This window comes from Pinus tabuliformis, chromosome 9 (assembly GCF_031772625.1).
Source record: "Pinus tabuliformis cultivar Carrire ecotype Pingquan chromosome 9, CPIR1, whole genome shotgun sequence".
Classification (NCBI taxonomy): domain Eukaryota; kingdom Viridiplantae; phylum Streptophyta; class Pinopsida; order Pinales; family Pinaceae; genus Pinus; species Pinus tabuliformis.
The window spans coordinates 761,350,924-761,376,870 of record NC_142307.1 but is presented as its reverse complement, the minus strand read 5'-3'; the positions used below and the strand labels follow the sequence as shown (position 1 = coordinate 761,376,870).

At 35.9% G+C, this 25,947-nt stretch overlaps 1 pseudogene; it reads right to left on the bottom strand.

The window, feature by feature from the left end:
• Window positions 1–2,723: 2,723 nt before the first annotated feature.
• On the bottom strand, window positions 2,724–3,590 carry LOC149150951 (glutathione S-transferase TCHQD-like; annotated as a pseudogene).
• Window positions 3,591–25,947: the final 22,357 nt, after the last annotated feature.

Genomic DNA, 25,947 nt, shown 5'->3' with positions numbered 1-25,947 from the left:
TAACACTGTCAGGATACATCTATGGGTTGTCCCAGAAACATTAGATAGAATGGAGTCACATGTTCTCATGTTGATGTTTCTGAAGGAAGGAATCCTGTTGCAATGACGTCTCTTTACTTCATCTTTTTCTTAATAAATATGCCATAGGGTATATGATAATAATAATTTCACGTCTTAAAAAAATACATCTCCTACAAAGTGGTTCTCAGTTGATTAACAATTATCTTGCAACAGACATAGTTTTACACCTACAAAGAGATCATAATATGTGGAATGTACTAGAAATCCTGTTGACAACATTTGTTTAGTAATTTGAGCTTAAATTGGACGTTAAGGAAGAAGTTATAGCCACCAATTTTATGAATCTATTCAAATGGAGTGATGGATTCTTCAGCAAGGATGGAGATAGTTACAGAAAGAAGAAAGAAGTAGCCTCTATTGGAAACCATTTTTCCTACAAGTTTCCTCTTGCTAAACATGGGAGTAAGCTACAAATAAAATAAACATAACAAGTAAATATGAATGGATAACAGTTATATATACATAGTTGGGGAATCTATCATCTTTTGAAAGGGTCTTTGCACAATGACTATTGATTATTCCCCTCCAAAAAGTAAGCATCTTGGTCACATGATTGCATTATAGTTTATAACAAATGACAAATGGTCAGACAGAAACTGAGCAAGTAAAATGCATGCATTAATTCTAAAGTGTACAGCATGGAGCTAAAACAATTAGTTATTCAACACTATACATTCGGTACCAACTTCCAAGTATAAGGCGGTAGGCTAAACATATTAAAAACATGAGCCATGGAAATGGCTGATAATATGAAAGGAGAAAAAAACAACTTACTTGAAAGCATAAAATGTTTTTCATATATTTAACATTATGTATATTATAGAAGTAAAAGATGAATCTTTTATCATATTGTTCAACTTCCTTTGGAGACGGTGCTTAACAGTAAGTGGGTATTATGGTATACATTTTTATTTGCTGGGGCACCCACATTAGCCTAGGATTTTATAACATAAGAAAACCTTTAAATCCCTGCAAAATCTTCCTCGTGAGGATTAGATTGTGTGGATTATATTGGGTTTTTTTCCCACAGAGACTATTAATTTTCATAGCACTGTGCAGCTTATGTTGGTTACTCACACAACAATGTTAAATACAGATACTTTTCCTTGGCCTACTCTGTTTTGTCACTCGGCAATTCAACTTTCAGCGTTGAATGCCATTTCTGGACGTTTTCTTTATTGCTTCATCTCCAGTAACAACCTTAATCTCCTTTCCAAGTTTTTTCTTCATTTCTATTTCATCCATGGACCATGATAGAAAATCCTCTTCCATCAATTGTACATTAGCCACTGAGCAACTATAGATTCTTATAAATTTGATTCAAAATTATTTCCCGATTGAAATGATTCAGTTATATATATGCTTTCTTGATAATTTAAACTTTATTCCTTTGTGTTAAACTAATGCAAAGTGGTGCCATCGTGACTATCTTGTTTCTAGTGAACAAACTCTAGAAATGCCTTACCTGCCCTATCCATGAAATTCAATATGCATTACAATCTAATATCTGTTAGCAAGTGTTTGTTCATTACTCTCATTCTATGAAGAAATGATGTTGTGTTAAGCTGAGTAGAAATAGGTGAGAAGGAAGCATCTTTCCAATAGTGTGTGTGAGGTGGAAGGACTCCTTCCTGGGAGAGTAATCAGCTAAAATAGTTTATAGCTTTAAAAGATCACAAGTGTATCAGAATGTCTTCCATTAGATCATGGCCTCATATAGCCTTAAAAGATCACAGGTGTATCAATGTCTTTCAGAGGGATATAAACACTGTTGTCATATTTTTTCTTGCATTTGACATAAGCCATGAGTTTACTTTCCATTTTATCCCCCAATAGTAACAAAATATATCTTCTATGTTCTTTCTTGCTTTAGTCTATTGAAAGGATTACTTCCTCCGAAAATTACCAATACCGGATAACAGCTTCAGTCACATCTTTTGAAGGAAATATGTTGGAAGGTATTATGCTTCAAGCAATTCTTAGAAGATGCTGCTAGCTTAAATTGTCAGAAGAACTGTAATGGTAATTTCAAGTCGAAATTACATAGCACACTGATTAGAAAATGCTGCTAGAATAACTCGTCAGAAGATCTGTAATGGTAATTTAAAGTCGAAATTATATAGCATATTGATTGGTTCTTGTGATGCTCCTAAAGCTGACTAATTTAAGTACCATTGCCAAGTCTTTCACTGTTTGCATTAATCAAGCTAACTACAAAGAAAATATAACAAAGTCACAAATAAAAGCTTAGCCTGTATGCTCGCTGTCAAAGACAATTAACATTCCCATAGAAAAAAAAGGAATCAATAGTTTCGGTGGCTTAACCAATAGCTAAGCCCACTTCAAAATTCTAGCCTGCCTGTGAATCAGTTGACAACAGAGCTCGCCAAATTTCTATTGCAGGCATAAAAATCTCAATAGACCCTTCACAAGCTTCACGACTAGCATAAAAATCTCAATAGGCCCTTCACAAGCTTCACGACTATACTATTGTATTGCTTGCTTGCTTGGTCATCTAAGGGGTTGAGGGTTCTATATAGTGTGTAATCATGCAGAACAAAATAATCCAATGCATACTATATTTGTGCAACAGCCTCATGATCATATTACAGATAGAGGACAACAAAATAATACCATGCATACTAGTAGTTATGTAGCGATCTCCTGATGCTCATATTTTAGATAGAAGGCAATAAAATTTTCATCTTTGCAAAAAAGGAGGAATATGGGCCTATTACAGTCTGATAGCTTGGTCTTTCCTTCATCTTCTCAAAGTAATATATAAGACGAGGATGCTTTCGTAAATACTCTTTCTCCAACTTCAAAACCTCAGCACAATCTACCACAGAAAACTCAGCTCCAGCCAAAAACTGTGTGTTTGTAAGCTGTTTCTCAGCCTCATTAAGTAGCCTTATAAGTTCATTCGTGTTTGAAGCCAAAGCCTCCTGATCCTTCAACATTTCCTCCATGGCATGCATGGCTTGAAGTTTGTTGTGATATTTTCCTGCCAAATCAGGATTTTCCACAAGACGAGTAATGACAACTTGCCTTTTGAATTAGCGTGATCACTTGGACAATGATTTATCGTGAAGAGTTTCGAGTCCCATGAATCAATCTTCTCTAGCCACTCCTGGACCTTGCTCTGATCTACCCTTTTATGGCCTAAAGGCTTGCCAATCTTGGCAAGATACCTGTTTTCCAATAAAAATTGGTAGGATACGAATCATTAAATAGACATCAGTAAGGCCTCTGAAAATAATTCAAATATTATACATTCTGTAGGTGAAAGAAACTTACCAAATCATAGTTAGTGAGTCACAGAAAACTTGATCCACAGTGATTAGTACAGGAATGTTACCATTAGGAATTTGCCTGAAAAACTCTGCATCCAAATTCCTTGCTTTGAAAGGATCCACAATGTGGGGGTTATACTTCGTATTTTTATCTTCCATCACCAAGCATACCTTTTGGCAATCAAGTGAAGGGGGATGGTAATAAAAATACATCATATTGAATGCCTTACAGTTCGCAGACCTTGCAATAGATAATTCATAGACTTGCTTCTTATTGTTGTTTCCGACAGCAATGAATGTGATGCATATAGCAATGTGAAAGGGAAAAATTAGGCTGGTAAATTATTCTCAAAGACAGGACATATTTTTTCATTCAGTATGTAATCTATTATAAAATTTCACTTTGATGCGTTCAATTAATGGAGAAGCCTCAATGCTACAATTAATCAACAATTTAGGTGTATCAATGTCTTTCAAAGAAATATATACTCCGGTATATCTTTTCTTTATTTTGGATGATTCTTAAAGTAGAAATATATCATTATTCAATATAATAGACAAATTAGACAAATTGAGACTGGTTGGTCTCTACCTATTTTTCCAAGTGTTTGTACCTTGCAACATGTTTTGCTTCATGGCATTTATCCAGAAATAAAATCCAGTATTTCTCAAACTATTGTAATACAGCAGATCCGACTATGGAATCCAAATTTTCATATCGGAATTACAGAACTAATCCAACAATGGACGTCCAAATTTCATATGGTAATATGTAACTCTCAAACTATTACAACAAGAATGAACCAGCAATTGAATACAGATTTTCATGTCCATGGGAGTATTATTTCCTTTCAAGGGTGCAAGTCAGACTACAAAGAAAATATTTTGAGAAAACTTAACACGCTAGTTTTTTTTGAAATTTAGGTGATGGGATTCCATCAATATCTGGTATGTGCTCTTCAATAAGGCAAGTCCAATTCCAGAGTGCGAGTAATTAGTCAAATTAGTGAACCACCATTAGATTTAGCAAACATTTGATGAGTTAAAGTGTTTGCAATGAGAGAGAATTAGTTAAGATATTATTTAAGTTGTAGCTTAATTATGTATTCTTTATTGGTGTATATTTTTAAGTTAATTTTAATATTTATTTAAAAATAAAAATTTACATTTTCCTCAACTATTTAACCAAATTTACTAAATCTCGAGATAAAGGTAAATGGTGTTTTATTTTTAGACGAAGGGTGATATTAATCTACTAAATATATATATATATATATATATATATATATATATATTAGTCTTTTCCATTATAGTTTGTTGATCATTATTAGTTTAGTATTGATCAATCCAAGTTATAATGTTTGACTTTGAAAATAAATATTTATTTTCAAATATTATTGAAAAAAAATATTTTTCAAACATTTTATTGAACCATAACTTTGAAGGTATAGCTTGTGTGCCATGTCGATTGCTACCTCAGATTTTTTTTTTGCCATAATTTCTGGATGTATTACTATGGTACATAGATTGGAATTATCAATTCAGTTCTGGGAGGACGGATAGTGGCAGAGGAAACAGAGTATCTTTCTGCACTGAATAGGGCCTCCAAATGAAAAGAAAAGCCAAGTTTCTGCACTCTTAATGACTCTATCTTTCATAGGTCTGCATCATGTACGACCTACAAAGGAAATAGAAACCAAAGTCCGAACCTTGAAAGTAATATGCATGTTAGCTTTGCTATGTTTTCTAGAGTCTAAGGAGCGTTTTTCCACATTTGAAGACTACCACATAAGCAAGGGTGTTACCTGGAAAATGGAATGTTCGTAGAATTACCAGTCCATTTTTTTGCATGTCAATAATCATTTTTATTGACATCACATGGCATCCAATGCTACAGATTTAGTACTGATCTTGTGAGGTGTGTTTGCACTGAATGTTGGCTGATGTACTGCTTTCCATCATTTTTTATGTATCTTGGGTTGAACCTCTAGTAACAATTCTTGTCTCCTACCTTATCCCAATCTCCTCTTTGATAACTTTATGTACATTCATTTTACTTCTTATTGTATAACCAGGAACCAAAGCCACCATTGTCCAACTACTAATGCTTTCAAGCTTGGCTGTAGTTAACCTTAGCATAGAAAAATTAATAAAACTTGAGATAAATATAATGCCTCACATAGACCTGTGTCATTCTAGTATCTGATGATTTGGTGTTTTTAACTTGGAAAGATACACCTTCAGAACAAATAGTTGCAAATGCCATCAAATGTATCTGTAACATTACCTTCACATGATAAATTATTGATCTACACTGCTTGCACATGCATCTAAATGTATTTTTTTCCGAATCAATACCACATGAGACTATATGGACTGCATCCTGGTTACTCATGGGTTCACCATTCTAGGAGCTTACTTCTCATTGACTCAAAATGTACAGTTTCGGCATAGTCTTGTACTATAAGCCTTGATCATTGTAAAAGAGGCATGTCTATTTAGCTGGGATTTTTTTTTGTTTATTTAGTTGTCTAATACCGATGATTCTATTTGCAATTCTTAGACAATAGAGGAGAGTTGTGTTTGCCTTCCCATTCCAAACCCCTCAAAGTGCTTACTATCACTAAGTTAATTGTGTTCACACATCAAATACCAATGACTTATAATTCTTGCCACGACTACAATTAATAGACTATTGTTCTTCAACGTCACAAGTTGGTTGGAATTCACATCAGGTACAGGCTTTGAATTGGACATTTCAACATATTCTTGACAAATATTTTTTACTTTGACTTCTAATTCTATTTCTCAATCGACGTTTTCAACTTTACTTACAGATGTTAGAGATGAGCTTGGTTTGTGCTCCTACTCCAGTGTTAGAACAAAGCCTTTAACACCTTATGTACTTGGACAACAGATTTGTGTTACACATCTTTGATATTTTCCTTCAAAATAAATTTCTGTATGAAATTCTTTCTTATCAATTTGCATGCATATAAATTGTTCAACACTGTCAGCTCACACCGTGTACTTGATCCAACCATGCAGCCAAAGATGAATCCATCAATAAGAACTTTTCTTGCAAGGTGTGCTTCGAGTTAATATAACTTGAATCCCCTGTTGTCAATTAATTTGTTGATTCATTATGGAATCTATCCAACAAATAATTTAAAGGTAAAGGCCTCCAGTAAAATTGCCAAAATTATTGGATTGGTTCAATATCGACCAGTCCTTTGTGTTCCCAAATAAAGCTTAAGCAGAATGACTTTACCAGAATCCGTTCTTAGACATTCCAACATATCAATTGCATGAATTTTTCAATTCTTCATGATGCAACCCTTACCAATGACACTTTGTTAGGTTGGAGTTGTAGTAATAAAGGTAATGTTGGATGCTATGCGTAATTTGGAAAAGGCTTGCAAGGTAACATTCACCCAATTTTTTTTTGAAATAATGGTATATATTCTGAGATTTTGAGGAGCCATTTACCTTAGGCGTTGTGACTGTTTGTGTTCTTAGTGTCACTGCTAATCTAGATAGTATCATAAGGAGAATCCTCACTAGTGCATTGAACAAAGCTATCTTGTTGTCCGTCACCTAGAATTATGTTGGCTTCTTGGAGGTCATATTCAATAATTAAAGCTTAGAGCACCCTTTGAACTTTCCATATCCTTTGTGTCATTCAAACTTCCAAGCCTCAAGGCCTTGTTATTCACACTTCCATTTGAGAATATTTTTTTGCTTGCTTGTAATAATGAGACCAGCCTTCCATTCTGATGGTCTCCAGATATATAATTTGCAGATGCATGTATGTCCTCCACCTATTTGATTTGTTCCTTAAGGAGGTCTAGGGCATCCTAAGTGAAGCATGCAAAAAGGGGCTCCAGTTATTCCAAAATGGTCATGAACATGAAGTTTCACTTGCATTGATAGCAATATTTGCAGCGGCTAGGAGCTCTTCACGTTCATCATTCGACTCCCAAAATTCCTATGTTTTATAGAACTTATCAAACTTTCTCTAGTGCCCCCTTCATGTTCTGATATTTGTATTATATCAACATTACCTTTGACAACTCCAAAGAGAATAATTCTAATTCCAGTTTCTGGTACAAGCTTGAAAGAAAACTTTGCCTTTGGATTTACCTTGCTAATAGAAAGCATCTCTGTGTTTTGTGCTACGTATTCCCACAATCTATAGAATTTGCTATAGGTAAGTAGTGATTGATGACAAATGAAGGGTAATCAAGTCGTTGCTTTTGTCTAGAGATTATTGCTGCTATAATCACTCTTTTTACAAATGTAACACAACAAATATCTTCACCATTCCTCTACAGTAAAATAAGCTGCACTAGAATATGTACCTTGGGTGTTAAAATATTTCTTTTATTTGCATATAAAATGTCCTCCTTTGTTCTAAATAAACTTCCCACATTTTATAAGCATAAAATAAACCAAGTCCTCAAGAGTGTTGGGGAATGTTAAAAGTTCATCTTTACTGATGCAGACGTTACTGCCACCTGACAACTTCTCAAACAAGCCTGAGAATCTGAGTGATGTTGTTGATTTTAATGTTATAAGGCCAGTCATTATATTAGCTTTAAATATCAACATCAGGATGGCGGAAAGAAGTCCACATAAGACATTTCAAATCAGGGAAAAATCTGTATAAAATCTCTCAACAATTATTAATTGTTTGATCTTGTGGATCCTACCAACAATATATACCATATCTTGTATGCCTCAAACCATTTGAAAATTTCTTATAAAATCCTTCGAAAGGACCTTTTTCAATGCTACGTTCTCCTTTTGGGATTTTCCTTCCTTCAAATAACGCTATAAAGACCTTTGCGATAAAAAAACAGTGCCTATCAGCAATTTTAGATCGCCACTTCCCAATTGGTTTAGTGTCCTTTTCTTTGGTGGTAAACATGCTCTTGATTGGTGGAACACCACACAAGATATAAGCAATATGAAAGCAAGTCCCACCACCAACTCCAGCCTCTGGAGTTTTGGTGTTTAGTTCATTGACGTGAATATCTATCTGCTTTGCTTACCTAGAGGCTATAGAAGATGAATGTGCCACTGTTGTAAGACACATTGTGAGTTTCATATTGCCTTGACATTGATCATGAAAACTGATCAATAGGCATTTTTTACTATATAGCAAGCAGTTGCAAGCTAAATATGATATTAACTAATTTGTAGTTTTTGTTTTTATTTCCCTTTTTACAATAGTTGGATGCTAACTTAACACTATCAGGATACATGTATGGGTTGTCCCAGAAACATTAGACAAAATGGAGTTGCATGTTTTCATGTTGATGTTTCTGAAGGAAGGAACCTTGTTGCAATGACGTCTCTTTACTTCATCTTTTTCTTAATAAATATGCCATAGGGTATATGATAATAATAGTTTCAGGTCTTAAACAAATACATCTTCTACAAAGTGGTTCTTAGCTGATTAACAATTATCTTGCAACAGACATAGTTTTACACCTACAAATAGATCATAATATGTGGAATGGACTAGAAAGCCAGTTGACAACATTTGTTTAGTAATTTGAGCTTAAATTGGACGTTAAGGAAGAAGTTATAGCCACCCATTTTATGAATCTATTCAAATGGAGTGATGGCTTCTTCAGCAAGGATGGAGATAGTTACAGAAAGAAGAAAGAGGTAGCCTCTATTGGAAACCATTTTTCCTACAAGTTTCCTCTTGCTAAACATGGGAGTGAGCTACAAATAAAATAAACATAACAAGTAAATATGAATGGATAAAAATTATATATACATAGTTTGGGAATCTATCATCTTTTGAAAGGGTCTTTGCACAATGTCTATTGATTATTCCCCTCCAAAAAGCAAGCATCTTGGTCACATGATTGCATTATAGTGTATAACAAATGATAAATGGTCAGATAGAAACAAAGCAAGTAAAATGCATGCATTAATTCTAAAGTGTACAACATGGAGCTAAAACAATTAGTTATTAAACACTATACATTCGGTACGAACTTCCAAGTATAAGGCGGTAGGCTAAACATATTAAAAACATGAGCCATGGAAATGGCTGATAATATGAATGGAGAAAAAAACAACTTACTTAAAAGCAGAAAGTGTTTTTCATATATTTAACATTATGTATATTATAGAAGTAAAAGATGAATCTGTTATCATATTGTTCAAGTTCCTTTGGGGATGATGCTTAATAGTAAGTGGGTATTATGGTATACATTTCTACTTGCTGGGGCACCCACATTAGCCTAGGATTTTATAACATAAGAAAACATTTAAATCCTTGCAAAACCTTCCTCGTGAGGATTAGATTGTGTGGATTATATTGGGTTTTTTCCGGCAAAGACTATTAATTTGCATAGCACTGTGGAGCTTATGTTGGTTACTCACACAACAATGTTAAATACAGATACTTTGCCTTGGCCTACTCTGTTTTGTTACTGGGCAATTCAACTTTCAGCGTTGAGGGACATTTCTGGATGTTTTCTGTATTGCTTCATCTCCAGTAACAACCTTAATCTCCTTTCCAAGTTTTTTCTTCATTTCTATTTCATCCATGGACCATGATAGAAAATCCTCTTCCATCAATTGTACATTAGCCACTGAGCAGCTACAGAGTCTTATAAATTTGATTCAAAATTATTTCTCGATTGAAATGATTCAGTTATATATATGCTTTCTTGATAATTTAAGCTTTATTCCTTTGTGTTAAACTAATGAAAAGTGGTGCCATCGTGACTGTCTTGATTCTAGTGAAAAGACTCTAGAAAATCTTAGATACAAACTTCAATAGCTTTGCTTATGTCTGTCAGAATTTTGGACTAGTCATATCCCTGTATTGATATTATATTCCACTTGGCATTTTTTTTTTCATCCACGCATTAGGAAAGCAGAAAACAAATACATGCATGTACATTTACATTTAGAATGCATGCAGAAATTGATTTAGGACTTAGTGTGTGCTCTATGCTCTATGTTGAAACAATTTCACTTCTCTTTCATTAGTAGCTAGGATTTTCACTGCAAAAAGCAAGTAAATGATTGTTTATCATCTTAGATTGCATATTTAGGAATTGTATATGTACATCACGTGATAAAACTTAAAGGTAAACGTCTTAAGAAAGATCAACTGTAAAACACATTTCAATAAACATAAAAATGCTTTGGAACCTAACGCACACCATTTAGAAGTCTAGGCTAGAGACGTGTTCCGGCGTCGTAACGCCTGGTAACTATCCCTCTCATCGTAGGTTGGGTGATTCCTCCTCTTTGAAAAGACAAGTGCCAGTACGGACTTGTGCTCCCACGTATCGTTGAGTATATATTGGGAGACCACAGTAGGCTATATCCTTTATCCTTAGGAAGCCGTGTTTGCCGCCCTACCAATCGCAATGCACTGAACACAACATTTGCGAATATTGACTGTCGTACAATAAAAAGTACTCTCGAGTTTTTCGATTGGTTTGGTAATCCCCCTGTCTAGATATCCAGAGTAGTCACTTTCGTTCCTTTTCGGACTCCTTAAAAGAAAAGGACCATTTGAGCACTTGTCACTTCAGGCTCGTTAAAAATCGAAGGCGACTAGAGTCATCTTTAGCTTTTTCTCGACTATTAAAAATTGAAAAAGAAAATTGTGTCAATGCGTCATAAAATTTATTTAAATCGGAATAACCTCACTATTCCCTCGTTGTCTTAGGGTGAGAAAATGGAGTCCACCAATAAAGGATTTCCCCTTGGGGGAATCCTACTACATTTTCCTCTTGGGGAGATGTTGGTGCACCTCATATGGCTACATTGTCCCTTCCAGGGCTTGCAATTGGCCTGCCAGTATGCTTTTTCTCGACTTCTGCTGTTCAAAACACCGTGATTATTGAGCAATCAACTCATCAACCAGATGATACTAGACTTAACCAAATCAAAGGTGACTAGAATCATCTTTAGCTTTCTCTCGACTCTTAAAAATTGAAAAAGCAAGTTGTGTGAAAGTGTCATAAAATTTATTCAAATCAGAATAACATCACTATTGGGTCGCTATAATACTAGTGATTACCCCATTACTATTGTAGTTATAACCCTTATTAATATTTTTGTGCCCCTATTTCCCCCATATTGTTGTTATTGTGCCCCATAGAATCCCTCTATTGTTATTTTTGTGGCTTTATATTATTATTGTTAGGTCGACTCGATTATATTGTGACTCCTTAGACTCCTATATATAGAAAGGAGGTTTTGTCATTTGAATCATCCAAGAATTGTTCATTTATGTAATGTAAAGGAGGTTTCCCCCTCGAAGAGGGTGAATTCTAAGGCGTTGATATATCTTTTCTATCTTTTCTTGAGTTGGTTTCATAACATTTGTTATGAGAGCTTTGGATTCTAGGGTTTCACTGCTCCAAACAGGTCATCGTGGCATTTTCTCTATGACTTTTTTTCTGTGATGTTTCAGAAGCCACAAAAAAACCCCTTTGAGAAGAAATCAAGTTGAACCTTGGGTTTGAATTTTAGATCTTTTCGCGCGATATTTGCAGAGATATACTCTGGGGAAGTTGGTCTTTTTGCAGACTCTTGAATTACATTCAAAATAGGTGACCTAGGGAAAATCGTCATAACTTTCTCTCTGGGGATCGGATTGAAATTTCGTAAGAAGGTATAGAAAGAGAATGGACTGTAGTTTCTTGTATGCATGTTTCAGTTTCAAAGGTCGAAACAGTGACTCGTGGCACGTCGTACAAGTTCGCTCTACTGAATTAGTCTATAAGCAAGTCACTATGGGAGATTTCACATAACTCTTCCTTGGAGAATCCAATTTGGGTCAGACTTGTGGAATTGGAAAGAGGACACAGAGGGCTACTACAAATCAGAAATTCAGAACTAGAAGATTGGAAAGTACAGAGATACATCAGAGGCAATATCGAGCTCCTACAAAGTGAAAAAAGGTGTGTAGATTTTCTTAAATTTTTGCTTAAGCTTGGTTTGAAAATTTATTTTGAAGGATTTCAAAGGGCATAGTAGAGCATTATTATCGGTAACTGATGCCCCGAGCAGAGAAAATGCAAACACCTATTAAGGAACCGGAAAGCTCTAGCATGACTCATGAAGAAGAGGAAGAAATGCAACATGATATATCAAAATTACAAGACCAAGTGGAACAACTGTCCCTTGCACAAAAAGGAACAGAATCTACGATGGACAGTTTAAAGAAAGATGTAGAAGCTAAGATAGATGGTTTAAAGAAAGGTGTAGAAGCTAAGATGGACTGTTTAAAGAAAGGTGTAGAAGCTAAGATGGATGGCATGGAAGCTAAGGTGAATGCAATGGACGCTAAAATTGATGGCATGGATGATAAGATGGAAGAATTGAAGATAAATATGAATACGTTGCTACAAGAAATGGTCACTAAGGGTGAAAGGGTACTAAAGGAAACTCATGATGAGAACAAAAGAAATGTTAATCATGATTCCATAGACTCTAATGTTGGATCGAAGAATCACCATGTTCCAAAAATCGATATGAGGAAGTTTGATGGCAAGGATCCCGCCACATGGATATTACAGATGGAGCAATTCTTCGATCTCAATAATTTGCAAAGCACACAAAAGGTACGTATGGAAACTTTATATTTGGAACCAAATCAGTTTGTATGGTATCAATGGCTTTGCTCTCGTAAACAATTTATCACTTGGGCAATTTTTACGGAAGAATTGATAGCACATTATGAGGATACAAAAAGCAACACTTTTTTTAGCCAACTGATAAGTCTCAAACAAAAGGGTTCAATAATGGAGCACATTGAGGAGTTCCAAAAATTGAACATAAGGGTAAAAGATATTCCAGAGGACCATAGGATTGATGTCTTCATAGGGTCTTTAAAGGATAATATCCAACATGATTTTTGCCTTTCGGAACCGGATTCATTCGAGAAGGCATTCAGGTTAGCAAGAAAAATGGAAAGCAAAATTATGGCAACCAGGAAGCATACCACTCACAACTATAAAGATGGAAGTGTTGTTGCCCCTAGTCTTCCACAACCTATAAGGTTGACACCACAACAATTGGAAGAAAAAAGAGCAAAAGGGCTTTGTTACAGTTGTGATAGTAAGTACACTAAAGGTCATAAGTGTGCTGAGAAGAAATTATTCTACATAGATTGTGAAGAGGAAGAAGAAAAGGAGAAAGAAAGGTCAAAAGAAGAGGATATACTCCAGGAACAAAGTATAGATGAAGAACAAATAAATCCAACCATATCTTGTAATGCATTGGCAAGAATTACCACTCCTAAAACCATTAAGATACAAGGATAGATCAAGAAGAAAAAGGTAATAGTATTGATTGATTCAGGAAGCACCCACAATTTTATTCATTGTAAGGTAGCAAAAGAATTGAATTGTTTCCTATATCCAGCACCAGAGTGTCAAGTGATGGTTGCAAATGGAGGAACAATAAATTGCTCTGGAAAGTGCCATAATATCAAGCTATCCATGGGAGAATATGTATTGACTAGCCCAATGCTTTCCATTACAATGGGAGGTGTTGATGTTGTACTAGGAGTCCAATCGCTACAATCCTTGGGTACAATAGCTTTTAATTTCAAAGAAATTTTCATCAAATTTTTTGCGGAAGGAAAGGAAGCTGAATTAAGGGGTATTACAAGGAAACTAGGAAAGATAATTAGCTCTAATGGTATGACAAAGCTTCTAAAAAAGGAGCAAAGAGGTGTAATTGCACAATTATGTTCACTAGATGTTTCCACATTGGAATCATCTATTTCTCCAGATCTCCAAAAAGTCTTGGACAATCATTCAAAGGTATTTGAGACTCCCAAAGTTCTCCCACCTATGCGTGATCATGATCATGCTATTCATCTGATTCCAGGAAGTGTTCCTCCAAACGTCAGGCCGTATAGATATCCCTATGTCCAAAAGAGTGAAATTTAACGTATGGTTGTAGAAATGCTAGAGGCTGGTATAAATCAACCAAGTCAAAGTTCTTTCTCTGCTCCAGTAGTATTGGTGCACAAGAAGGATGGATCATGGCACATGTGTCTGGATTATAGGGAGCTCAACAAGCTCACTATTAAAGATAAGTTCCCCATTCCTGTCATTGATGAATTACTGGATGAATTGCATGGATCAATTTACTTCACCAAGTTGGATATTCGTTTAGGATATCATCAAATCAAAATGAAGACTGAAGACATTCCGAAAACAACATTTAGAACTCATGAGGGTCATTATGAATTTTTGGTCATGCCTTTTGGCCTTACCAATGCAACTTCAACATTTCAAGGTTTGATGAATTCAATTTTCAAACCATTCCTTAGAAAATTTGTGCTAGTATTTTTTGATGATATACTAATCTACATAAAGTCTTGGAAGGATCAGGTTGAACATGTTGACAGGGTGCTACAACTATTGTAGGAGAAACAATTATATGCAAAATGATCCAAATGTTTCTTTGGAGTCCAGGAGGTAGAATATCTGGGTCATATTGTATCTCATGAAGGAGTTAAGGTAGACCCTAGCAAAATTAAAGCCATTAAGGAATGGAAAATCCCCACATCCATAAAGCATCTGATAGGATTTCTCGGGTTGATAGGGTATTATCGCAAGCTTTTTAAGAATTATGGGAGAATAGCAGCACCTCTAACAACATTATTGAAGAAAGATGCATTTTCATGGACTCCAGAAGCAACAAAGTCCTTTGAACACCTTAAAGAGGCAATGTGTCGAGCACCAGTCTTAGCTACACCAGACTTCACAAAAACCTTTATTGTGGAATATGATGCTTCAGGAAATGGAATTGGTGTTGTTCTAATGCAAGATGAAAGACCTATTGCTTTTGAAAGTCGTCCAATCAAGGGAAAGTTTTTAAGAAAAGCTATTTATGAGAAGGAAATGTTGGCAATACTCCATGCACTTAAGAAATGGTGACCCTACCTAATGGGATGACACTTCAAGGTAAAAACGGATCATGATAGCCTTAAATACTTTTTAGAACAAAGATTATCCTCTGAAGAGCAACAAAAGTGGGTCAGAAAGATGTTGGGTTATGACTTTGAAATTATCTACAAAAAAGGGAAGCAAAATGTGGTGGCAGATGCACTCTCAAGAAAGGATGAGGATGTGGAAGCATTGTTGTGCGCCATTTCTATTATCCAACCAGATTGGATAAACGAAGCAAGGGAGGAATGGAAGAATGACGAAGAAGTGTGGGCACTTATTCGAAAGTTACAACAAGATTCCAGTACGTCTGATACATTTAGCTGGAAAAATGATTCATTATGGTACAAAGATCGCTTATACCTCTGTAAGAATTCCCACTTAAAACAAAAGATTCTTATGGAATTGCACACTTCTCCCTTAGGAGGGCACTCAGGATTTTTAAAAACTTACCACAGGGTTAAGAAGGAATTTTTTTGGGATGGCCTTAAATCAGATATTCAAAAGTTTGTGGCGGAATGTTTGGTTTGCCAACAAAATAAGGTTGAAACAATTAAGACACCGGGTCTATTACAACCTTTATCCATTCCAAGCCAACGTTGGGAAGAGGTTTCAATGGATTTTATCACACGTTTACCCAAGTCCGAGGGAAAGAGTGTCATCATGGTGGTAGTTGACAGACTTACCAAGTATGCACACTTTTGTGCATTATCACATCCATTTAAATCCAGTACAGTTTCTATTGCATTTATGGAAACAATTCAAAAGCTACATGGAAACCCAAAGATTATTGTAAGTGACAAAGATCCCATTTTCACTGGAAATTTTTGGACAGAATTATTTACTTGTCTTGGTACTCAGTTAGCTCATAGCTCATCTTATCATCCTCAATCTGATGGGCAAACTGAGATAGTAAACAAATGTTTGGAAGGATATCTTCGTTGCTTTGTATATGATAAACATACACGATGGGTCAAATGGTTGCCTCTAGCTAAATGGTGGTATAACACTTCCTTCCATACAACAACAAAAATGACCCCATTTATGGCACTTTATGGGTATCAACCACCATCCATCACATCATATTTAAGGGAAAATTCTAAAGTTCAGGCAGTGGAACATCACATCGAACATCAACAACAAGTCCTCCTACTCTTAAAGGATAACCTCATGTTGGCACAGAATAGAATGAAACAACAGGCAGATCAACATCGCAGTGAAAGAAGTTTTGATGTAGGTGATTAGGTATTCCTACGGCTACAACCATATAAGCAAATGTCCCTCAAGCAAGCTAAGAAGGATAATAAATTATCACCAAATTATTATGGTCCGTACAAGGTGTTGCAAAAGATTGGTACTATGGCATACAAATTGGAGCTTTCTGCAGCTTCTCGATTGCACCCAGTTTTCCATGTTTCATGTTTAAAGAAGGTTATAGGCGACAAGCTCCCAGTTCAAACAATATTGCCAGAACTTGACGAGGAAGGAAAAATTATATCGGAACCCAAAGCAGTCACAGAAACAAGATCTCGACAGCTACGAAATCAATCAATTTCAGAGTATCTTATGAAGTGGAAGAACTTATCCGCTGAAGATTCCACATGGGAGGATGAGAATTTTATGCAGAAGTATCCAGAACTACTCAAGCGTTGAGGACAACACTTTTTTTGAAGGAGAGGGGCATGTTGGGTCCCTATAATACTAGTGATTACCCCATTACTATTGTAGTTATACCCCTTATTAATATTGTTGTGCCCCTATTGCCCCCATATTGTTATTACTGTGCCCCATAGAATCCCTCTATTGTTATTTTTGTGGCTTTATATTATTATTATTAGGTCGGCTAGATTATATTGTGACTCCTTAGACTCCTATATATAGAAAGGAGGTTTTTTCATTTGAATCATCCAAGAATTGTTCATTTATGTAATGTAAAGGAGGTTGCCCCCTCGAAGAGGCTGAATTCTAAGGCATTGATCTATCTTTTCTATCTTTCTTGAGCTGGTTTCATAACAATCACTGCTCCCTCGTTGGTCTCAGTTTGAGAAAATGGAGTCCACCAATCAAGGATTTCCCCTTGGGGGAATCCTACTCCCTTTTCCTCTATGGGAGATCTTGGTGTACCTCATATGGCTACATTGTCCCTTCTAGGGCTTGCACTTCGCCTGCTGGTATGGATTTTCTCAACCTCTGTCGTTCAAAACACCATGATTCTTCGGCAATCAAATCAGCAACCAGATGATAATAGAGTTACCCCCAAACCTTCTATTTCATTTGTTTCTCCCTCTCCTTCTTCCTCTTCGCTTGGTGGAACTATGCTTCAAAAAAATGATCGTATAAAAGTTTTTGTAATAAATATCTTTCTTCATTATGTTTACAAGCTTAGATTCCCACTCATTTAGAAAAAAACTGAACATGCCTCTTTCCCTTTGCCCTTTAATTCATATTTTTTCAAGTAATGCTATAGGAATGTAATGAATTTTAAACATCTTACGCGAAGAAAACAACATTTTTGTGTTTTGTTTTGTACCAGAAAATGACAACAAACCTTACTGGAAATGCAATTTCCTCAATGTTATCTGGATCAACTCATATTCAACCATACCTAAAAATTATTGAACTTGAACCAATACAATCAATGCAAAATTCAACTCCGCGATATCGTACTTCAATTTCAGACGGAACACATAGAAAACACATCATGCTTCCAAAAGATTTCAATGATCTCGTAGCAATAGGCTTGCTACAAAAGGGTTCTGTTATAAATGTTAAAAGTTGGACTACCTCAGCTATTGGTCCTTCAACGTAAGTTTGTTATAAATTTCTTATTTCAAATTTAACATTTTTTATTTATAACACAACCGCTTCTAACACTTATTCCTTTGACTCTCATTTGTCATGTAGGTTTATAAAGCTAATAGACTTTGAAATATCTACTTCATTTGCACCCTTAATTGGCAATCTAAAAACTATGAGTATCCCCATCACATCTGATGAAAACACTCCATCCTCATTGGACCCACATCCTTTATCAAAAAGACACTGTCCTCTTCCAACTACTCCAACTTCGTCCGTTCTAACCGTTCAAATTCCCATCAAATCGTTAAACCCTTACCACTCAAACTGGTGCATAAAAGGATACGTCCAAAGAAAAACAGCTCTTCGACAGTTTCAGAATCAATACGGACCCGGTAAAGTGTTTGGTTTTGAGCTGTTCGATACAGAGGGTGGAGAAATACATATTACATGTTTCAACAATGTCGCGGATTATATTTTCGACAAAATCCAAAATGAAAATGTCCACATTGTCTCTAAAGGGAATGTAAAAAAGGCTAATATGCAATACAACCACTTGAACAATGACTTGGAAATTTTGTTGAATGCAAGATCTACCATAGAACATGTTGCCAACGAAAAAAAACATAATCCAACAGTGCGATTCAATATAAAATCAATTGATGATATCAAAACAACAAACGTCAACTCCATTGTTGATATTCTTGGTGTTGTCACAGACATTTCCAGTGTATGCACTATACGTAGAAAAGACGGCTCTGAAGTCAATAAACAAACAGTACAACTTCGAGACATGTCAGGGGGAGATAATTTTAATGTCGTGTCACATGAAATCTCCTCCGTATGTGCTACAAGAAATAACCCCATCATTGCAATCAAATATGCGCGTGTTTTGAGAATTTAATGGAAAAAATATCGGCACTACAACGAGATCCATTGTTCTTGTAGATCCTGACATTGAAGAGGCCCATGCGCTAAAGTCGTGGTTTAAAAAAGAAGGTTCGACTGCAGCTTCTGCATCTTTGACAACAAGATCTCCTTTTGGCCACCAACAAAAAAAATAACAATTGCTGACATTTACATTATGGATTCCTTAGAGAAACCAACATTTTTCCAATTAAAGGGCACAATAAAAAAAATTTGGATGGATAGTTTTTACTACATTTCTTGCCTATCAATCGTTGGTGGGAAAAAATGCATGAAAAAACTTATTCCACAAAATACAGGGATGTGGTTTTGTCCAAATTGCAACGCTGAAGTAAACGACTGTGATTGCATATACTTATTGAAAATTGACATTCAAGATCACACTGGTGAATTGGCTTCAACTGTTGCTTTCGAAGACGCGGGATCTACAATTCTTGGAAATAATGCTAAAGACTTCTATCTATTATCTTCAGATCCAGAACTGATCAAGGAAATTGTCTCTAGAGCTCTATGGACAGATCATATCTTCACACTATCGGTGAAGACATAAAATTTTAGAGTCCCACGATTGAAATGCGTTATCATAAAAGAAGAAAAGCAACATTTCAAAACAGAATGCAACAACATCCTTCGAGAAATTCAGAACATCTCGACATTGTAGATAAATATTGCAAAATGTATTCCTTGCTTTTTGGCAATTCCTATTGTCCAATTTTATAAATACAACTTTACAAGATATACTATTGCATGCCTTCTTATGAAATTTTCTTATATACCATTGAAATAAGTATTCGTTCTCCATTGTATCTAGCATTATGTGAGTAGACAAATTAACATTTTTTTTTCTTTTATCAACTTTACACATGAAACTACCTACATGTATACAGAAAAAATACTAATACGTTCTTTCAAAAACATTACTCAAATAAAAAATTTCACATAACACTGTTCAGAACTTAGATTTTTTTCCCTTCTTTCGCTTTCGCTTGCATTTTTTACCCTTCTTTCGCTTTCATACAATAACATGGTTGTTGTCTCCAAATAACATTCTTCTTTTCCCCTCTCTTGCTTATAGGTACCATAAATTTTGCGAATGGCTTCTTCTTCTAATAATGAACGTGCTCGAAGATACTATGCAACAAATAAAGAACGAATAAATGCACGGTGCCGTGAGCTTTACCAAGCAAAAAAAAACATCATAGAATGTCAAAAACACAAAAAACGAAAGGGTAACCAACCTTCCTCGTCTGAAATGGCCCACCCTAAAAACAATCCTCCCTTGCAATTATCATAGTCTTTATCTTCTCAGCAAACCTCTCAAACAAATACATCCATGCCTCATTGCCCTAACCTCTCCTTCGCACATGCTTTCAACAACTTTTATACTAATCAAGCACATCGAGATTTCTGTTCAAAGATTGATAAACTTCCACCTAAATGCCCATGCTCCATTTGTCTTGAATCATATCCTTGAATACATATCCGCAATTCCAACCACATGTATTGCTGATCCAGATGCGTCTCTGAAACAAAGGGTCATCGCTTCTCATTATCAAACAACATGGACCCTAGTCCTCATCCAGCTACCCTTACATCTCTTTCACAAATAGAAGAAATGCTCATTGCTAGGGTTAACCCTATACTGCAAGTAACATATGCACGTGGTGGCCAGTATTAATACAGTGGACACACAATTTGTTTTCCTCAAGACATTACAAAAATAGCAAACATGTTGCCACGACATGTTGAACACTTGGACATTCTAATTGTCACACGTCATAGTAATGACCATAAGGCTTATGATTTCATTGTCGGTAGACATCGCGTTCCCGCTGCATTGGAATACAAATTGGCAAATGACCCATACTATAAGAATGTTAGTATTGATACCAACGCACTATAATCCTTACCAGCAATCCCCACCGATGTCTCCTCCTCCCTTCACGATTACAATACTATAGAAACCACTGTCCGCTTTCCACTTGAACCACCCCATGAGCTCACCGAAGATTTCACAGACCCATCTGCAGACCAAACATCATCGTTCGTACCCATCATTCCTAATACAAATACAGAAATCCAAGAAATCCACCATTATTTGCATGCTTACAACCACCAATCTGATACTACAATTGAGTGGCCAACAATTGGTTTATCGCCAGTCAATGAATACAACACAGAAGGTCTACTCTCTATGGCTTTCCCCGCCCTTTTCCCGACAGGCGCTGCAATGCCAAATTAGCCAAGAATGAAAGTAGTGCAGTTACATGAATATGCACTTCATCTCATATGTTACTATGATAACAGATTTGGAAGCCACCCACGCTTTCGTTATTACATATATAATCTCATGATCCGACATCGCAGTCAAGCAACAACATTGATTTTTGTGAAAAAAAACATCACAGATAACTTTCCAATATCTATTCAAGATCTGAACATCCGATTAGAACAATTTCCATATGAGAAATTGGCAGAGCAAGTAATGCGATTCAGTAGCTCTTTACGTGGAACAAGGTCTTTTTGGCACAAAGCTAAAAATGAACTAACGGACATGATATCTCAACTCGGTTGCCCGACGTTCTTCTTCACATTAAGTGCCGCTGATACAAAATGGCTTGATCTTCATGCAATCATGCCCGGATGTCTTCCTTTCGATATTGCAAAACAACAAAAGTGGAAAAATCATAACATTATCTCTAACCCACATTTAACATCACTATATATGCACCATAGATTCACGACATTTCGTGAGATTATCTTAGAGAAACACTTGAATATAAAAGATTACTGGTACAGGTACGCATTCTACCGCATTTTGTTTCTCCAAGAACTCTAAACAACATTCCTCACCTATTGCAGAATTATCTTACAAAAACGCGTACTTGATAGGTATGAATGGCAACATAGGGGATCTGTGCACATCCATGGTTTCCTTTGGATAGAAAATGCACCTAATATGGAAAATCTCAACTAGGAAGACACAGAAGCAGTCGATATTACAAGGCAGTTCTTCAACAAATATATTTCTGCTTGGAACCCTCGTGCTCCTTTGACTTCAAACCAACCAAATTCTTGGACAAATCCTGAAGACTCTTGTCTATTGTCCACACCACAAATCTTCAGAACCAATCCTTTCAGTGACTATGGACAACTCGTCAATTGTGTTGAATGTCACACAAAATGCTCAGAAAGCATGTGCCTAAGAAAAAATGGATCCTCACTCCAATGTCGTTATAAAGCATCGTGGGAATTACATCCAAAATCAGCCTTATTCATTGATTCCAATGGCCAAAAAACATACACCCCTACTCGCAATGATGATCGACTCAATAGCCATAACCCTACCATCCTATCTATTTGGCGTGCAAATGTTGACTGCCAACCAATACTCTCCATACGTTGTACAAAAATATATCGCCAAATATGCATCCAAAGCAGAAAAAATTATGAAAGCTTCCACCACATGCTACATAGAATTGTCCTGGCTTCACCCATTGCTGACCCAGCAACATCCGCATTTCGAAAATTTCTTGCAGAAACCCTTGTTGATCATGACATTGGAGTACAAGAAACCTGTCATATGCTGCAAAAATTACCATTAACATTATGTAGTCGGCCATTCATTTCTTTCAATGTCAACCAAAAAATTCTTATGCGCCTTCCACAAATGAACACCACCTCCACTACATCCCCGCACATCATAGATACATATATCTAGCGCCCTTCTACCCTAGAGTCCACATCACTAATAGAATTGGCAAGATCCTGGTCATATGATCCTCGTCGCAAAACAAACAAATGGAAACAAAGGCTTGCAAAAGCAATTGTTCGGGTCATACCACATTACTCCTCCATACCATTCACAACAAAACCTTGCTACGCTGACTTTTGCAGGGTTGAACTTATGCTATACAAACCTTTTCGCCATATCGTACAAGATATAGGAGATTCTATTGCAGAATTCATCGCAAATTGGCAAACATTTCGTCCATTCTACAATCCTTGGCATCAACACTGCACACTATCTGATATTGAATTTGTCACAAATGATACCTCAACTATAAATGAAACCAATGCAACAGACACCATGGAAATAAATGAATGGGAATTACTTTCCCAATTACACCCTACAAATGAGCTTCTCATAAACGACCTCAACATGCTTGGTCTTCGTGGCTTTGATGACACCCATAACTAGAATCATACCACTATCCCATTGGATCTACAAAATAATGCAATACAATTCATTGAGAATAGCCGCTCCATCCATCGCATTCTTCAAACACATCAACATATCCTGCCGACCCTTACTACATTATCTCCAATGCAAAGAAAAGCTCTAATTATTTTTTTTAATCATTTTGCTAGCAAGGATTATTTACCCGCTCTTAGAATGATAATACAAGGCACTGCTGGTATGGGAAAATCCCTCCTTATTAATTGCATCAAAGATATGTTCATAGGCCTTGCAAACCTGGAACCTTCACCGATCATGCTCCTCGCCCCTACAGGGGTTGCTGCCTTCAACATACAAGCATCGACAATCCATTTTGCTTTGCACCTTCCTATAAAGGATCTTATGCCCTTAGAAGGCAATGCTTTTGCAAAATTCCAAGAAGAACTCAGGCATATAAGATACATACTAACCGATGAAATGAGCTTCATTGGGCCTAAGCTTCTCAGCCATATTGATGAACGTCTTTGCGAGGCATTTCCCCACCAAAGAAACACTCCTTTCGGTGGTTGTTCCATAATATTGGTTGGTGATCTCGGTCAGCTACCACCCGTCAAAGACATACCTCTATATGCAGGGACGAGCCACAGAAGCACACTATGGAACACAGTCATCACATTAGACAAAATATTTCGTCAACAAGGTGATGCCATCGCACAGGTTACTTTCACGAACATTCTCCAGAACATTAGAGATGCAAATCCAACAATCGACGACTACAACGTACTCATGTCGCGCACAGATTCCTTTTTATCAGAAGAAGAAATATGTTCATTCCATGATTCCATGCATCTATTTCCAACAAATGCTCAAACAATGGTCCATAATAAGCAAATGATGAAATCTCTAAACACTCCTATCACACAATCCATTGTTGAAAATGACAACACATATTCTAGTGTTTCCTCTGAATACGAGCCACTTGAGCGAATTGTATTACTATGCAATGGCAAAAAAGTTATGTTGACTTCCAACTTTTGGGTTTCAGCCGGACTTGTTAATGGTTCCCTTGGAAAAATTGTAACCATCTTTTACAAAGAATCAACTACATCACCACAAATTCCAACATTTGTTGTCGTAGATTTTCCCAAGTACATTGGGCCTCCTTGGGATGAAAGAAACCCCACTCACTTGCCTATTCCAGTAGTAAAAAGAAATGGTCGTGCACAAATTCCACTGAAGATGGCTTGGGATTTAACCATACATAAATCTCAAGGTATGACACTTCCAAAAGCAACAATTGACATTGGAAAAACAGAACGTCAACGTCTCACATTCACAGCTATTTCAAGAGTGCCTTCTCTACAAGATCTCTGGATTAACCCCACATTCAGTTTCGATTGTTACAGTAAAATGAAGGACAACAAAAACATTGCTCGCAGAAAAAATTCTCCGTTGAATGCCGCCTCCAGATAATCTGCTCCAACCCATACTTTGACATCAACAAAAGGTTTCCTCCATTTATTTACCTCATTCTATTTCATAACATAATTTTCATATCTTTCAACAACAACCAACTTTAATCAATATTAGTAAATAAGAAAATATTAGAATGTCTTTATGTTATCTGTACATCTCATTCTAACCTTTTCTTTCTTTTGCAACAGGCCACATGGACTCAAAAATAACATACCTGCACAATTACAAGTAGACTGGCAAGCAAAAAAACTGCATCTCCAGTTGCGCATTAACCTCCAATGGTGTTCAATATGCGGTTATTCACCATGCATCTTCCACTAACAATATATAAATCCCCATAGCAAAGGTAACTTCATTTCCATTCATTCCAGATTCATTTTAACACAACTCACCTACAAAGTATTACTAATAAATTTCCGCAGCTGATTTACATGTTACTAATTCTATCAAAATATACATTTTGCAGGTCCATTACTGCTTCTTCAGGTCTTCGCTACCTCCACCATGTTTTCATACAACTTCAAATATGGAATGACAAGCACAATGTTCTTTAGACTATTATATTCCTTCTCGAACCTCTTTTGTTACAATTCACTGTTTGTATTTTCCATTTCAAACTTGAAAAAGGATGTTTCAAGATCAAATACCGTTTTCATAGTTTGTTTCCTCACAACTCTTTGTGCTTTCCATTTCAAACTTTAAAAATGATGTTACAATACACTATTTGTATTTTCCATTTCACACTTAAAAAAGGATGTTTCAACATCAAATACCATTTTGATAGTTTATGTCCTCACAACTATTTGTGTTTTCCATTTCAAACTTAAAAAGGGATGTTTCAAGATCAATACCATTTTGATAGTTTATGTCCTCACAACCAATTCATTGTCAATGGGTTTTAACATATTTTGTTGGAAAAATCAATTGATTTTAATGATTATAATACATGTTTTCAATATATCTTCATATTAATTTAATTTTCCATTTGAATAATGATTTCTTAAATAGCCCTTTCCAAATCAATATAGTTGCCCGGTTGTTGTTCGCATATTAATTTAATTTCCCATTTGAATAATGATTTCTTAAATAGCCCTTTCCAAATCAATATCGTTGCCGGTTGTTGTTCGCATGGATTCATTCATTTATCTTCACCTTTAACTCCACAATTTTTACCAACTACAAACAAAGCTCTCTAAACAGGGTCAATGCATATTTATGGCTACTTGCATTCCATTTCAAC